Below are 16,314 nucleotides of genomic sequence, written 5' to 3'. Positions count from 1 at the left end.
TAAGGCTGCAAGGATTTGAGCAAATTCCAATCTTTCTTGGCCCTTCTCTCTTTGGAAATTTTCTGAGGAATTACATATTTTCACTGTAAAAGGAGAAGGAAATGGCAACTGGAGAAAGAAATGGCAACTGTCTCCAGTATTCTTGCCTAGAAAATCCCATGGACAGTGGAGCCTGGTGGGCTACAGTCCACAGGGTCGCAAGAGTTGGACATGACTTAGCGACTAAACAACAATTGTAAAATATGTAACTTTCACCTATTTGGCTACTTGCCTTCAGTTATGCAAAAACAGTGTTTAAAACTTGCCCCTCATCTCAGTCTGCAGCCTTGATCTGCTTCGTGTTGTCTCAGTGTGGGAAGAAGGAGAAACTACAAAGACTTGGAACGATTGGTAAATGCCTATCAAGGAGCAGACTGAAGTTCACAAGAATTGACACTGGATTCATGCCCTACTTCAGGCAACAAGTGATTGTGGAATGTGGAGAGGATAACTCCTAACCCTCTGACCCAAATCTGGTCTGAAATCTCAGATGCTGTTTTATTCCCAGTGGAGCCATGCTGCTGCGGGGATAAGAGCAGGGACCTGTGATGACCCTGTTGCATCCCTGAGGGATCCTCTCTTCACTTAGAAGAGGGAGTTAATAATATTACTTACCCTAATGAGGCAACTGTAAGATTCAGAGTGTTTCATGGATGTGAATGTGCTATCCATGGTGCTATCAGTGCACTGAAATAAGCTTCTAGAATGCAGAGATTTGCAAAGGTTTCCTTTTCTCACTGAGACTTTCCTCAGAGAAAATAAAAGCAGATAACAAATGCATTGTGTTCAGTAGCAATAAAGCAGACCTTCAATAAAATCACTTTTTATTGCTACAAAAGCTATTCTGGGCTAACTCTACTCTTTAAAACTACAACCAACAAACACAAGAATTCATACAGGAAAAAAAAAATAGTCTCTGGACCCTAGCATGTATATTACTTTTGAAATGTATAAGGCCTAAGAAAATTTAAGGCAGTGAGTTAAGGCACATGTGTGTTCTCAAAGCACTCAGATTTCCAAGAACTCTCTCTGGACCTCACGCCTTACTCATTAATTACAAAAAAATACGGCACTGCACACCACAATAACTGCTCTGGAGACTGTCTTTTTTTGATGTGTGAAAAAGAAAAATGATCATTGATACAGGTTTCATCTGTGCATTTCCTCCCATGTAATGCAGTCCCTAAAAAGGCCTTGCAATATTCAGTGGTGTCATTTTGCCTCTTATTTATGCTTTTGGTATAGAAGGGAATTCAGGAAATGTGATGCATGTTGAGCAAAATGACAAAACTATCAGGTTCCTATAATAATTCCAGTGTCTAAGGAATGTACATCAAGCCATTTTGTCCTTATGAGTTATAGTGCCAAAGCCCCCATATGGTCTTTTCTTTGTAGTGGGCTTGATCATAACCATGTAAGCTGTTTGTGTTTGTAGAGGGGAGGAGATAAATAAGATATTAGAGCTGTGTGGAGAAAATTCTCACTCTCAGCAAAAACTAGCCTATTTATGGGATAATCTTAAAGGACGAAGTATTTTCACTCTGACCTTTAATGGTACAAGAAAAAAAAAATCAATGCAGATGGTCTTTCGTGGAGGAAAGTGTAGATTTTCACTTTGGTGGCAATTTGGAGTTGAGTTTGCATTTTTCTTATTAGAATGAGTCTCCAGTTTCATCTTATATCCACATCTTTCACTGTTCTTACCCACTTCCTCAGTTCCTTTCACCAGAGGATGTCACTCAATGTGCATTGAGATCTTGGCAATGAAAACATAGTGAAGGTCCTTCAAGGACATTGGACCAAGGTTACCCAGGTCAGAACATAATGCATCACTTTCTAATGACAGCAGAAAACTAACAAAGCTGTTTTCTCCGCGATCAAACACAGTAATTTCAGGGCCTAGTTTGGTGTTCAGGTAGGAGAAAAAAAAAAGCATGTGATGTAAATTAGAAGATTAGTTTGTTTACTTGTTTAATGTATTTCTTATTGTTTCTAAAGTGAATTATCATTCAACTTACCAATGAAATACAAATAAATAATTCACCCTTTATTGTAACCTACTAAATTAACCCAACAATTTCAAAATATTAATTAATTACCATTGCTGGTGAGGTTGTGGGGAGAAAGGCAGGCTCATTCACTGCCAAGGCAGCAACAATTGAAATGGTCTTTTATGCATTTTTACCCACTCCTAGGAATTTATGTATAAAAGTAATTCAAAGTGAGGCATAAAGTGATTCATTGCTGTATGATCTATGACTGTAGAAGAATTTAAATGAACTTGTGATTCCAACAACAAGGAAACAGTCAAATCAATTTAGTGGGTTAACTGCATAGAATATTATAAAATCATCAAAAATAATTATGAATACCATATAACAGTGTGGAAAATACAATATACTAATAATTGATAAAGCAATATATAAAGTTACTATGATTGCTATAATTACAACTACATAAAATATGTATGTGTTCAAAGACTAAAAGAGAACATCAGATCAGATCAGATCAGATAAGTCGCTCAGTCGTGTCCGACTTTTTGCGACCCTATGAATCACAGCTCGCCAGGCCTCGCTGTCCATCACCAACTCCCGGAGTTCACCCAGACTCGCGTCCATCGAGTCAGTGATGCCATCCAGCCATCTTGTCCTTTGTCATCCGCTTCTCCTCCTGCCCCCAATCCCTCCCAGCATCAGAGTCCTTTCCAATGAATCAACTCTTCACATGAGGTGGCCAAAGGACTGGAGTTTCAGCTTCAGCATCATTCCTTCCAAAGAAATCCCAGGGCTGATCTCCTTCAGAATGGACTGGTTGGATCTCCTTGCAGTCCAAGGGACTCTCAAGAGTCTTCTCCAACACCACAGTTCAAAAGCATTAATTCTTCAGCGCTCAGCCTTCTTCACAGTCCAACTCTCACATCCATACATGACCACAGGAAAAACCATAGCCTTGACTAGACAAACCTTTGTTGGCAAAGTAATGTCTCTGCTTTTCAATATGCTATCTAGGTTGGTCATAACTTTCCTTCCAAGGAGTAAGCGTCTTTTAATTTCATGGCGGCAGTCACCATCAGTAGTGATTTTGGAGCCTAGAAAAATAAAGTCTGACACTGTTTCCACTGTTTCCCCATCTATTTCCCATGAAGTGGTGGGACCCGATGCCATGATCTTGGTTTTCTGAATGTTGAGCTTTAAGCCAACTTTTTCACTCTCCACTTTCACTTTCATCAAGAGGCTTTTGAGTTCCTCTTCACTTTCTGCCATTAAGGGTGGTATCATCTGCATATCTGAGGTTATTGATATTTCTCCCGGCAATCTTGATTCCAGCTTGTGTTTCTTCCAGTCCAGCGTTTCTCATGATGTACTCTGAATATAAGTTAAATAAACAGGGTACAATATACAGCCTTGATGAACTCCTTTTCCTATTTGGAATCAGTCTGTTGTTCCATGTCCAGTTCTAACCGTTGCTTCCTGACCTGCATACAAATTTCTCAAGAGGCAGATTAGGTGGTCTGGTATTCCCATCTCTTTCAGAATTTTCCACAGTTTATGTGATCCACACAGTCAAAGGCTTTGGCATAGTCAATAAAGCAGAAATAGATGTTTTTCTGGAACTCTCTTGCTTTTTCTATGATCCAGCAGATGTTGGCAATTTGATCTCTGGTTCCTCTGCCTTTTCTAAAACCAGCTTGAACATCAGGAAGTTCACGGTTCACATATTGCTGAAGCCTGGCTTGGAGAATTTTGAGCATTACTTTACTAGTGTGTGAGATGAGTGCAATTGTGCAGTAGTTTGAGCATTCTTTGGCATTGCCTTTCTTTGGGATTGGAATGAAAACTGACCTTTTCCAGTCCTGTGGCCACTGCTGAGTTTTCCAAATTTGCTGGCATATTGAGTGCAGCACTTTCACAGCATCATCCTTCAGGATAGAAAAGTCATAAAAACTTTTGTGGTGGTCAGGTTCAAGGTAAAATTTTTATCATCATTATTATTTTATTTTTATTTTTTTCATCATTATTTTAGGGCCTCTAAAGTTATTAGAAATTTTTTGAGTTGGGGGGAAAGATGTGAGTCAGCTCAATGAGCCTTGGATGAAATCAAGCAGTAACTTGACCTAAGAAATATGCGCACATGCGTGCACGTGCGCGCGCTCTCTCTCTCTCTCTATATATATATAAATTTCCATTTTCTGGAGCAAAACTCTGCATTCAAAACCAGACTTCACCCTTAATTGGGTAAATTATTTACCCTATCAAGTCCTCAGTTTCCCATTTTAAAATGGAAAATAACAATACCTATCTCATAAAATTACTGCAAGGATTAATAATTTTATACAAGTATGTAGCCTGATAAGTGTCTCTGTGTGTGTACTTAGTCACTCAGTTGTGTCCAACTCTTTGCAACCCCATGGATTGTAGTCCACCAGGCTCCTCTGTCCATGGGATTCTCCAGGTAAGAATACTAGAGTGGGTAGCCATTCCCTTCTCCAGGGGATCTTCCATACCCAGGGATCAAAGCTACTGGCTTTGGCCAGTAGCGTCGTCACAGTGTGATCCACCAGGGAAGCCCAGCCTGATATATTGTACTTGCTTAACTTCCCTGGTGGCTCAGATGGCAAAGCATCTGCCCGCCATGCGGGAGACCTGGGTTCGATCCCTGGGTCGGGAAGATCCCCTGGGGAAAGAAATGGCAACCCACTCCAGTATTCTTGCCTAGAAAATCCCATGAACGGAGGAGGCTGGTGCCGGCTACTGTCCATGGGGTCGCAAAGAGTTGGACACGACTGAGTGACTTCACTTTCAATACTGGTTAATTGTTACAGTAATTTCAATAGGGTTGGAAGCCTTTGCAAACTTGGGACTAAGATTACTGTAGGAAGCTGCTGGATTTAATTTTAAATTACAAATGCTCCTTCATTTAGAGTGGTGGGATGCAGTAGGAAGTGGAAGCAATTAAATGGAGGTGTCATTTATAAAATGTCAGTGGTTTCTCACATGTTTATAAACCACAGATCATGTTGATGGACCAACATACTGAATAAAACTTTTTGTAGGCTAATTTAACCAAGAGCATGATCTATGACAAGATAAACAAAAACGGAAATCTCTTTATACTCCATCTGGGAGTTGCTGAATAAAATTACAGATGCAAATTATGCCCACAGTCAGAAAACGTACGAATCCATTCTGGTTTGTCTAACTGCATTGCCTCTCTTTCCTCAAATCACTGTAATATGCCACCTTTTTTGATGACACTGATTCCCCTCACTTTATAATGTATAACTCTGTTGACAGAAACAGATTCACATCAAACATTTATCATCAAAGCAACTGGACAGTGTTGCAGAATTACGTATGGGAGATTTTTCTTTCTCGGCAGTTTACAACCTGGTACTTTCCAGTAGTGTTTTATTTCTTCCTGAATTTATATGACACAGTGCTTAGGTCTGGGTGGATCATGTCATCTATCCCCTTGTCTCCAAAGAGTGGGTTTCAGACAGTTAGGCTTTTATTTTCTCTTGAAAAAGCAAGATATTACACTATCTTAGACCATAGATCTTCACTTATTCATGTAACAGAAATCTTTAGTGAAAGGGTGTGTGTGTGTGTGTGTGTGTGTGTATTGAGGGGAGGGGAGGATAATACTGATATATAAGCAATTACACACATTCATATATAATTTACCTCTCGGACTGGCAAAAATGTAAAAAGTTTGATGGCATGCTCTATTGGCAAGGCTGTGGGGAATGGGCATATATATTTCTGGTCTGAACATAAATTTTGTATAACCTATATAGAAGGCTTTCAGCAATAACCACAAAAATTATAAATGCATGTACCCTTTCAGTCAGCAGTGCCATTAATGAAAATTTATTCTACAAGGAAACTTGCAACCTTGCAAAGTTACTCACTGAAGCATTGTTAATAATACAAAAGACAGGGGGAAAAAATGTCCATCAATACTATGCAAGTTGGTTAAAAATAAAAAAGAATGAGAGCACAAACAATAAGGAGAGATTTCTAATATCTGCTATCAGGTGGAAAAGTAGCATGCAAAACAGTAAATAGAATATGTTCTTTCTAGAAAAGGAGAGAGGATAAGACAATGTATTTGAATTTGCTACTTTTACATTAAAAACTCTGGAAAATACTAAAGGACCCAACAAAAAATTTTTACTTGGAGTGGCAGAGGCTGCGGGCAGGGTTAAGTAGATGAAGGGCAGTAGTGGGAGGAAGAATAATATAACTAGGTTAGAAATTTTAATAGTACTATTTAGAAAACAAATATATACCTAGAATTTTTTCTCAAGTAATATAATGTCTTCCAAAAAAGTATCTTAAGCTACTATTCATTTGCAGTACTAGATTATTTTTATGAGTTCAAGGACTCATTGCTTTGCTGGTTTCTTCAGACATTCTTTATTATGTGTCTTCCCTGGTGGCTCAGTGGTAAAGAATCCACCTGCCAATGCAGGAGACATGGGTTCAATCCCTGGATTGAAAAGATCCCCTGGAGAAGGAAATGACAACCCACTCCAGTATTCTTGCCTGGGAAATCCCATGAACAGAGAAGCCTGGTGGGCTACACATCCATGGGGTCAAGAAGAATCGGACATGACTTAGTGACTGAACAACACCATGTTTTGCACTGTGTGTGGTGCATCACATGACCTAGAAAATAATAGATATGCCCTTTCTAGCACCAAAGCATACTTAGATTCTGATGCGAACTTCACTTGGTCCCTGACCTGATGTCACCAGAGGCCTGTCTTGGAGGAGGTCCTATGAGCAGCACGTGTAGACTGCTGGACTTTCTCCTCCTCCTTGATGTCAAAGAGCACCTGGAGAGAAGAGACATCAACAGAGGGGATTTCTGGATTTGGGAAGAAAACAGAAAGGGACCCTTTCCATAATTCCTGAGGTAAGGCTGCTAAGTGAAGTCTTGGAACACCTTAGAGTCGCTTGTAGACAAGCAGGACACCACAGTTGTCCGTCCAATCCTCCAAGAGTAGGAGGGCAAATGAGAGCAAGTGCATAGGCCATGGCAGCCCCACCACACCCATGGGCACCCGGTGTGGCAGACATGGAGCCAGGTCTCTAGGGTGCCCTTGTCTGCACAATGAGCCTATGATATTCCTCACTGTTTGTGGTTCTTCCAAATGAGAGCCCCTTCTCTCTTACTCATGGGATCATCTCATGGCCTTTGGTCCTAACACTAGCTAAGTGATCCCCACTCCTTCCTTGCCTGGAATCTGCCCCATCCATGGTTATGCTACAGCTCAACTGATACCCTGCTAGTTATCACCCCACATCTGCCTCAGATACAGCCCAGCCCAGCCTCAATCTTCTTTCTTTCTTACTCATCCTACTTTTCTTCTCCCTTGCTGGTTAAGACCTGTGGAGTCCCCTTCCATCCAACGCTGAGTGAGGTATGTCTATCACTCCCACTAATATTGAACCTCTTAACTGGTTCTTGTTGCAAAAGAAATTGTTCATGGAGTTTACTCCTTTTTGTCCAAAAGTCTCAGAAATCTTTGAGTCCTCCTACTCCCAAGCTTCTTCAGTACTGCTTTACCTTCCAGACATATTTCCAGTTTCCATCATTCTGGACATTTTACAATGAGTAGGGTCAGGAAGCACCTAGAACACCACCTTTAAACAATTATGTAAAGTTTAAAAATAAAATAAAATTTAAAAAAAAATAAATAAAAGAGGCATGTCTAACACTGGCGAACCTGTCTCGTAGGATGCTAGTATCCCTGGACATAGTGCGCCTAGGGACACTAAGCCAAAGGCTAGACACATACTCTCAAAGCCTTCTGAGTTTAAGAAAGAGCCAGAGCAAAAGGAACTTGTGGAGATTGAGTTGTGACCCAGGAAGCTTCTGTGTGAGGGGTGCAGCAAAGATTCTTCCAAGGAAGGACATGTGGAAGGGTCTCAGGCACAGCCTGGAGAAGAGTTTAAAAAATCACAAGGGGTTCTAAACTCTACCTAGTGATGGTTCTGGGGGCTGCCCTGAGAAGCAGGCAACTGACTGGGTAAGCCACTCAAGGAAGGACTCAGAACGAATTGTCAAGGGTCAAAGGTATAACTGAGACCAGAGGCAACTGGATGCCCCCAAGAGTCCATGTGGCAAGAGGTTAGGCAGACCCACCTGGGATGGGTCCCTATGCTGAGTCTTCTCATGGCTTGCTGCCCACTCTACACTGGCCTCTAGGGAGACTTGGCAGGAGCCTCAAGACACCATATTTGGAAATGCATGTTTCATTGTCAACCAGGAAGTTCTCCCGCAACCACTAGTGGGAAGAAAATTTTGCTCAAAGAAGTGTTTCCATCCAGTTTCAGCACCTCCATTAATGTTTACAAGGGCACATCCTCACATGAGGATAATCTCTGGTTTTTGTAATCTGTGTTTACCTTCTCAGTTACATTTGTTTCTTCGAACAGAAAAGTGGCATCTTCTGTTGTGTGTTCATTTGGGTTGAGGTTTGCCTTATCCCTGGGGCTTGGGTTCTGAGAAGAAAGTGTCGGCTTCAAGTTTACTCGAGTGCCTGTTTCAATTTCTAAAGTATGGCCACGTGTATGGAGGGCAGTTGAGAGGGGCTTTGCATACCCATCACCATCAGGATCTTTTTCCTACCTGTTCACAGGACTTTTGAGAATTTTCATGTAAAAATTCCACTAGCCATGGAAACCTGAGTGCTATTTTCTACAGCCACAAAAACAGGTTTGGGTTTCTTTAGGAATGCCAAGGGGCCCTGAGGGGACTTAGGGCAGCTGTCTCCCACCTCTCTCCTGAGCCTCAGACTTAGTTCCTTCCTTCTATTAGAGAGGTTTAGGAGGGAGCTAATCATGGAGTTTAGAGGATATGGCCGTTCTTCAACCACAGGGTTACAGTGAAAGGATGTGGTTATTTCCCTCTATAGGTCGATTTCGTATCTACCTTGTTTTAGATAATTTACATTTGTCATAGAACAATTTACCAAACTATTCATTGCTGGCCCGACTCCCAGCATAGGGGACTCCAGGAATGAAAAGCTAACTTTTTCTTTTCAATTTCTAGAAAGTACTGGCCACTGGCCTCTAGGGTTGTTCATGGTTTTAATTTCTTCCAATCCCAAACAAGCTGTTATGCACTGGTTATACATCCCTATCCAGGCTGTCTTGTAAGAGTGGAATTAGCTGGGGGAACCTGAGGAGAAGGCAATGGAATCTGGTGGGGATTGCTGTATTGGAAGACAGGATGAATACCTGAAGGTAGCAGGGCCTCCAGCGACTTGAGGAAGGAACGTGGAAAGGAGTTCCACAGTGGGAAGGGGCCCAAGGAGGCCACACGATTTCTGATAGGGTGAACAGATGTTTCTGTAGGGTTAAATAATTGAGGCATTTTTATCCCTAAAGGAAATGCACTCATAATCATGCTGTGTTTCTCATGCAGTATGTAAATGTTTTTGAGAGGTTTCTAAGGGCTTCTCAGTGTGCAGAGAGTTCTGCTTTTGAGGGAGCCTGAGACCAGTCTCCCTGCACCAGTCCTTCCCAGGGGTGTTACTGCACTGGGTCAAAGGGTGGTCATTACTGAAATACAAAAACGAAGCCACCAAAACTAACTTTTAAAAAAGTTGGTGTTAAAAGAGTAAGACTTGCAAATGGGACCTAATCAAATTTACACGATTTTACATAGCAAAGGGAACCATAAACAAAATAGACAACCTATGCAATGGGAAGAAATATTTGCAAGCAATGCGATCAACAAGAGATTAACCTCCAAAATATACAAACAGGTTATATATCTTGACAATAAAACAACAAACAATCCAATTGAAAAAATGGGCAGAAGACCTAAATAGACATTTCTCCAAAGAAGATATATGAATGACCAATAGACACATGAAAATATGCTAATATGTCACTAATTATTAGAGAAATCCAAATCAAAACTGCAATGAGGTACCACCTCACATTAGTCAGAATGGCCATTATCTAAAAGCCTAAAAATAATAAATACTGGAGAGGGTGCAGGGAAAAAGGAACCGTCCTACACCGTTCACGAGAATGAAAGTACGTACAGTTCACTATGGAGAACAATATGAAAGATCTTCAGAAAACTAAAAATATCATATGATTCAGCAATTCCACTCCTGGACATATATCTGAACAAAACTTAATTCAAAAAGATATGTGTACCCCTATGTTCATAGCAGCACTTATCATGATAGCCAAGACATGGAAGCAACCTAAATGTCCATAGTCAGATGAATGGATAAAGGAGATGTGGTGTATATATACAACTGTATACTCTTCAGTCATTAAAAAGAACAAAATAACACCATAGGCCAGCAACATGGATGCAACTAGAGATTATCGTACTAAGTGAAGTAAGTCAGAAAGAGAAAGACAAATATCATATCACTTATATCATGTGGGACCTAAAATACAACACAAATCAACCTATCTACAAAACAAACAGACTCACAGACAGAGAGAGCAGACCTGTGGTTGCCAAAGCAGAGGGGAAAGATGGATTGCGAATTTGGGGTTCATAGACACAAACTATTACATATATTAATAGGATTGACAAACAACGAGGTTCCACTGTGTAGCACAAGAACTAAATTCAATATCCCGGATGAACCATAATGATAAAGAATATGTATGTGTGTAACTGAGCCACTTCACTGTGCAGCAGAACTTCACGTTGTAAATCTACGATATTTCAATAAAAAATAAAATTTGACAAAGAGTAAGGCTTGAATACAAAAGTGGCAGAAACATAATTATGATTTTTAGCAAATTTCTTAATTATAAATATTCACTCACAGACACAAACACACACATATGATCTTATACCATTTATTCCTATTTACCATGATTCACTCAAAAGTGCCACTCGTGGTTAAAGAATAGAAATAACCGGCTTTCATGGAACCATATGGGGTCTCTTTTCAAGCATAGTTGGAATTAGTTTTTAGTTGAGTAATTTTTTAAAGTTTTAAATTATAAAAAATACATAAATACTATAGACTTCTTACTTTGAACTTAAAGTATATAAATTTATATTCATTAGCAATCATTTGATATAGGGTCATGGTCTTTCCTTTGAGTATAGAATTTGTGATTGGAATTGAAGCTCTTTCTTCTATAAATTAGATCCACGAGGCATAAACTACTACTTCCAATCTACTGCTTACTCTCTTTTGTATCCGTTTCTTCAAAGTGATGCAGGACACTTCAGTGAAAACACTTATGGACACAAAATCTGACTGTGTGTCAATTTTGTCACAATTTGAATTCAGGATCCTTCTAGTTTTATAATCCCTTCTCCAAATTTTAATAGCTCTTGTCCACACATAATTCATTAGAATATCTTTATTTTGTGAGTGGCCTTTATGGAGTCTCTCCAAAGTATTCAGTTTTGTTTCGAAAGGAACAATAACTTTTCTTTTTTAAAACTTACATTTCATTGATTTATTTAATATTTAATTAAAGTCCTAATTATATAAATACAACTGGCATAAATATTTAATCACATTATATCATTTGCTAAGTACAACTGCCATAGGAAGTTTAAGAGGAAAGTAAATTGACTTTGAGAAGCATGCAACTCAAACTGCTTCCAACTTCGGGAGCAGAAGTATGCAGACTCCCAGGGATTGGCCAAATAGTCAAGAACCCTCAGCATTGAATAGACAGCAATCAGTATGTTTTATGTGGATAAATAAAAATGTAATTTTATCTGGACATGTGGTTCAGGGAAAATTGGCTTCAAAATACTTCTCTTTTAAGTAGGAATGTCCCCAAGAGATTCCATTTCCTTAGTTTCTTTATGCCAAATTCAAGGAAGCCCAAGATGCCCCTTGTTTATTTACTCTCGGACATAATTTTCTCTGTAAGGCTTCCCCCCAACCCCCATGTATGGAACCAGTCATTCTCTCTGCTTCTTCTCGTATACAGTCTGCAACAGCATTGATCCCATTGTATTGAATTATTTCCCTTTCTCTCTTATTCCCTGCTTATGAACTGTTTCAAGTATATCCCAGGACACAACTAGTCTCACAACATGTAGCTGTGCCCTGAGATTCTTCTTCTTAGTTACATAGTCTTACTTTACTGAATAACTTGATTTTATTATCCATCATTCTTTGAACTGAATCTTTAATCTTTCACTAAATGGTATTTTAAAAGCCTGTTAATGTATGTACAGTGCTTAGAGTAGTGCCTGGAACATGGTAAATTCATTATGTGTTTGTTCCATTACCTTTTCACCTATATTAACTTTCATCTTACATGTCTTTCTGGATATGTTTCCACCTCCAGTCAACTTTTTCATATTTTTAGGGATTGCTCTGTAAGCACAAATTCAATTGTTAACTTGCTTAGTACCCTAAGCACTTAACATTGTAACTTTTTATTATAGTAGCTACTGTAATACTTCTGATTATAATATCACTTTAATAATCACTTATATTTTGGTGAGGAAAGTAGAAAGATAGTATTATCAATTGGATAAACTGGGGAAAAAAAAAAAAAAAACAGCATAGCAGCTTACCCCAAGGTAAATAATGAATCAAAATAGACAGGTAAGATAAGAATTCCAAGTGATCTTTTCATTTTTAGACTTTGATTTCCACAGAATCAAATATTTCCTTTATATTAAGTGGCACAAAGAAAAGGGCACATAAACACTTTCATTTCAGTGCCCATATTATGAGAAGAGCTAACAAATTGTAATCTGAGCTGTGACCCTAGACTAGAAGTATACATCTAATCGCATTCCACAGCATTATAGCTCAGTACACTTTACCTCTTAAACATTCTACATAAGCTAAACCCTGAACCACCCTCCAACCTGTGTTTGCACCTTAGCCAGGCCAGTTCTTAACTCTCACTTTTTGATTTCATATATTCTTTCATCTTGACCACATTTTAGGTTTCTCAGCCTAGAAATACTTCCCCTACAACCCCAAACTGATTCAGCTGATCAGAATTGTCCAGCCGCTACAACATTTTAAAGACAAAATTTTACATCTATTTTGTCCTATGAGACGTATCTCAAAGCTATACCATATATGGCAGCTCTGGATGCAATATCTATATTGTAATAGCCACATAATTCTTGTCCTTTCTTTTGGTACCCAGAATCCTGATGTTTTGTTTTTTGCTCTTTACTTTCAGAGCCACTGTTACCCTGCAAGGACTGCAGAACGGTTTTAAGTCTTACTATCTGACCCTAGTTCAGCAAGAAGCCGTTGTGGAAAGGAACAAAGGGATGGCTGTGACTCAGGTTAAACAACTGGGAAGGAAGACATGGGAGTTAAGAGGGAGAATTTGTTCCAAGAAGTAGGAACTTGCCCCAACACACTATGCATGGTTCACAATTTTACCACCAAAGGCTCTACTCTGGCTTTTCAGTTATTCCCAGTATGTAGACAATGGGACAGAATATTTAAAGCATAATTTGTCTACAATATTTGGTGGTCATACATGTAGAACATTAGCCTAATTCTGTAGAGAAAAATAAGTACTAGATGAGAAGAGTTAATTCCCGATTTGCATGTTGGTGACAATTTTCTCTTTGCTTTTGTCTATTTTGATCCAAAATTATGTGAATTACTCTATGTTACCTAGAGTTAGTACAACTTTCCATAGTTTTAATGAGCTGAAGATTACAAAAATGATTATCTATATGAGATTCTTCTCTGGGTTCTGTAGTTATTGTATGCACAAAAATGTTTCAAGACTCTTGATTGGACAATAGCAAAAGAAATTCATGCCCTGATACACAACATGGTGGACCCACAACCAACTAGTGAAACACTCAAGTAAAAGGCATAATTAGTGTGCAGGTGGGGTGAAGCTTATTTTTTCTCAGTATTTTGATGAGAACAGAAACAGAGGTTGCCCTTCTTTAATGTCCAGTGACAATAATTCTATCATAGCTGCTTTAAGCCTCATGATATATTATCCATCATGGATAGCCATACTCTTTCTAAATTTTTCCATTCCTCCTCCCCCCACCAAAACTCTGAACCTTTTTACCATGCTTAGCCCATGAGTTATCTGAACTGTCCTTTCATGAGTATATGGGAGAAGACATTGTTGAAGCTGTCAGTTAGACATAGAAAGTTAGAGCAATTTTACCAAGTCTTGTGGAAATATGGAGATGAACTGTTTCTATTTTCCAGGGAATGAAAAGGTTCCTATGATATAAGGCTTTCAGAGTTATACCCAAAAAAGTCCTGGGTGAGGAGGGACAAATTAGTTAATCTACATCAAATATACAAATAGGATATTAAATCAGGATGGCAGATAGATTCCCCCCTCTTCACCTGAAGCCCAGGAAATATACCTGTGGCGGATTCATTTTGATATATGGCAAAACCAATACAATATTGTAAAGTTAAAAAATAAAATAAAAATTAAAAAAAAATAAAATGACAGAATAAACCCAGAACTGTTTGAGAAAACTAAAAATAGAGAGAAGAAGGAACTCCTGAAAGATAGCAAAAATCAGATACAAAATTAAGCAAAAATACTTAAGTAAATACTTAAAAAAATACTTAAGTAAAAAAAAAGTTTTACAATAGCTTAGAAGGAAAATATACATGAGGGTAAAAGAGGTTTGGGAGTGCTCCAAACCTGAAAAAAAAGATGGAGACAAGAAAGCAGAGAAAATTCCAAAGCAATCGATAGGGTAAGTGATTGGGGGTGTACACTCAAAAATCTAAGCCATTTCCCACTTCAAATTTAACCAATTTACATTAAACATTAAACAGCAGTTACATATAGCAACAGGCTAAAGTAAAAAATATGGGCAGTGAGGCTAGAGAGAAAAGACAGTGCTACAGAAGCAACTGAAGAAAATGCACATCTTGAAGACAAATATTAAACTCAATCTTAAAATATTTATAATTCACACACACACACAAAGCTATTTATCTACCTATTTATCCATGCATATATATATGCATATGCATCCTAAATCAAGGATGTAACTTAATAGGAAAACAATAGAAGCATTTCTGTTAAGGACAGGGAAAAGGCAAGAATGCACACTAACTCCGTAACTATTTAATGTGGTATCAGTGTCAATGCAATCAGACGAGAGAAAACAATTAGAGCCATCATGAAAAATAAATGATCTGCAGTTGAAGATGGCATGATAATATACCTGGAAAGCTCTAAAAAAATCAAGAATGAAACCAATTCAAACAGTAAAAGCAAGATATAAAATTAACATAAAAATTAATAGCTTGGCCATACATGAATAATATCTAGATAGAACTAATGAAAGAGAAATTCAGTTTATAGTATCAACAAAATGAACTTAAAAATAAACAAAAAACCTAGAAATAAACTTAACATACAATGTTCCAAAGCTACGTAAAGAAAACTGTAAAAACCATCATTCCTCCCAGATTGTTCTCCTTTGGGCCTCTCAACATCATCAAGATATCCATTCTCTCTGATTTAATATACCAAGAAGATTTCTTCCAGCATTAAACAACTTGATAATTAAGCTCATATTGAATAATAAACATGCAATAATACAACTACAAAGTGCCAAAAAAGAAGAGCTAAAGAGAGAACTACACTACCAGATATTAAAACTTATAAAGCCACCATAATTAAAGAGACTAGGAAAGATGATCAGGCTAATGGAATAGAAAAGTAAGTCTAGAAATAGACAGCATCATATGGAAATTTAGTGTCTAGTAAAGATGATAGTTCATGCCACTAGGTAAAATATAGACTTTTAAAAAATAATGTTGGGACAAAGCGATAGTTATTTGAAAAAGATAAAACTTTAAATTAGATCTATTCCCTCACATCATATGCAAGAATAGAATCCAAATCAATTGAAGATCTAAATGTAAAATAAGCAAACAAACAAAACCAAAAAACATCTTTATAATAGAACAAAACAAGTGGATTCCTCTATAACTTTGGTGTGGGGAAAGGCTTTCTAACCATGACTCAAAGTGCAGATATAATAAAAGATTGGCAAACTTAACTATGTAAATTTCCTAATGCATGGCCAAAAAAAAAAAAAAATCTACAAATAAGTCAAAAGAAAAATGACAAATGTAGAGAAAATGTTTGAAGTATATATCATAAAAAGACACACCAAATATATAAAAATTATGAGGAAAAATATGAAAATGATACAACCATGACAATACAACAGTTTTCTAACATATGAAAAGATATTTACACTTACTCATAATAAGAGAAATTTGAACTATACTTAAATATTATTCCTCACCCATCATATCGG

Source organism: Bubalus bubalis, chromosome 3 (genome assembly GCF_019923935.1).
Source record: "Bubalus bubalis isolate 160015118507 breed Murrah chromosome 3, NDDB_SH_1, whole genome shotgun sequence".
Taxonomy (NCBI): Eukaryota; Metazoa; Chordata; class Mammalia; order Artiodactyla; family Bovidae; genus Bubalus; species Bubalus bubalis.
This window is presented reverse-complemented; position numbering follows the sequence as displayed.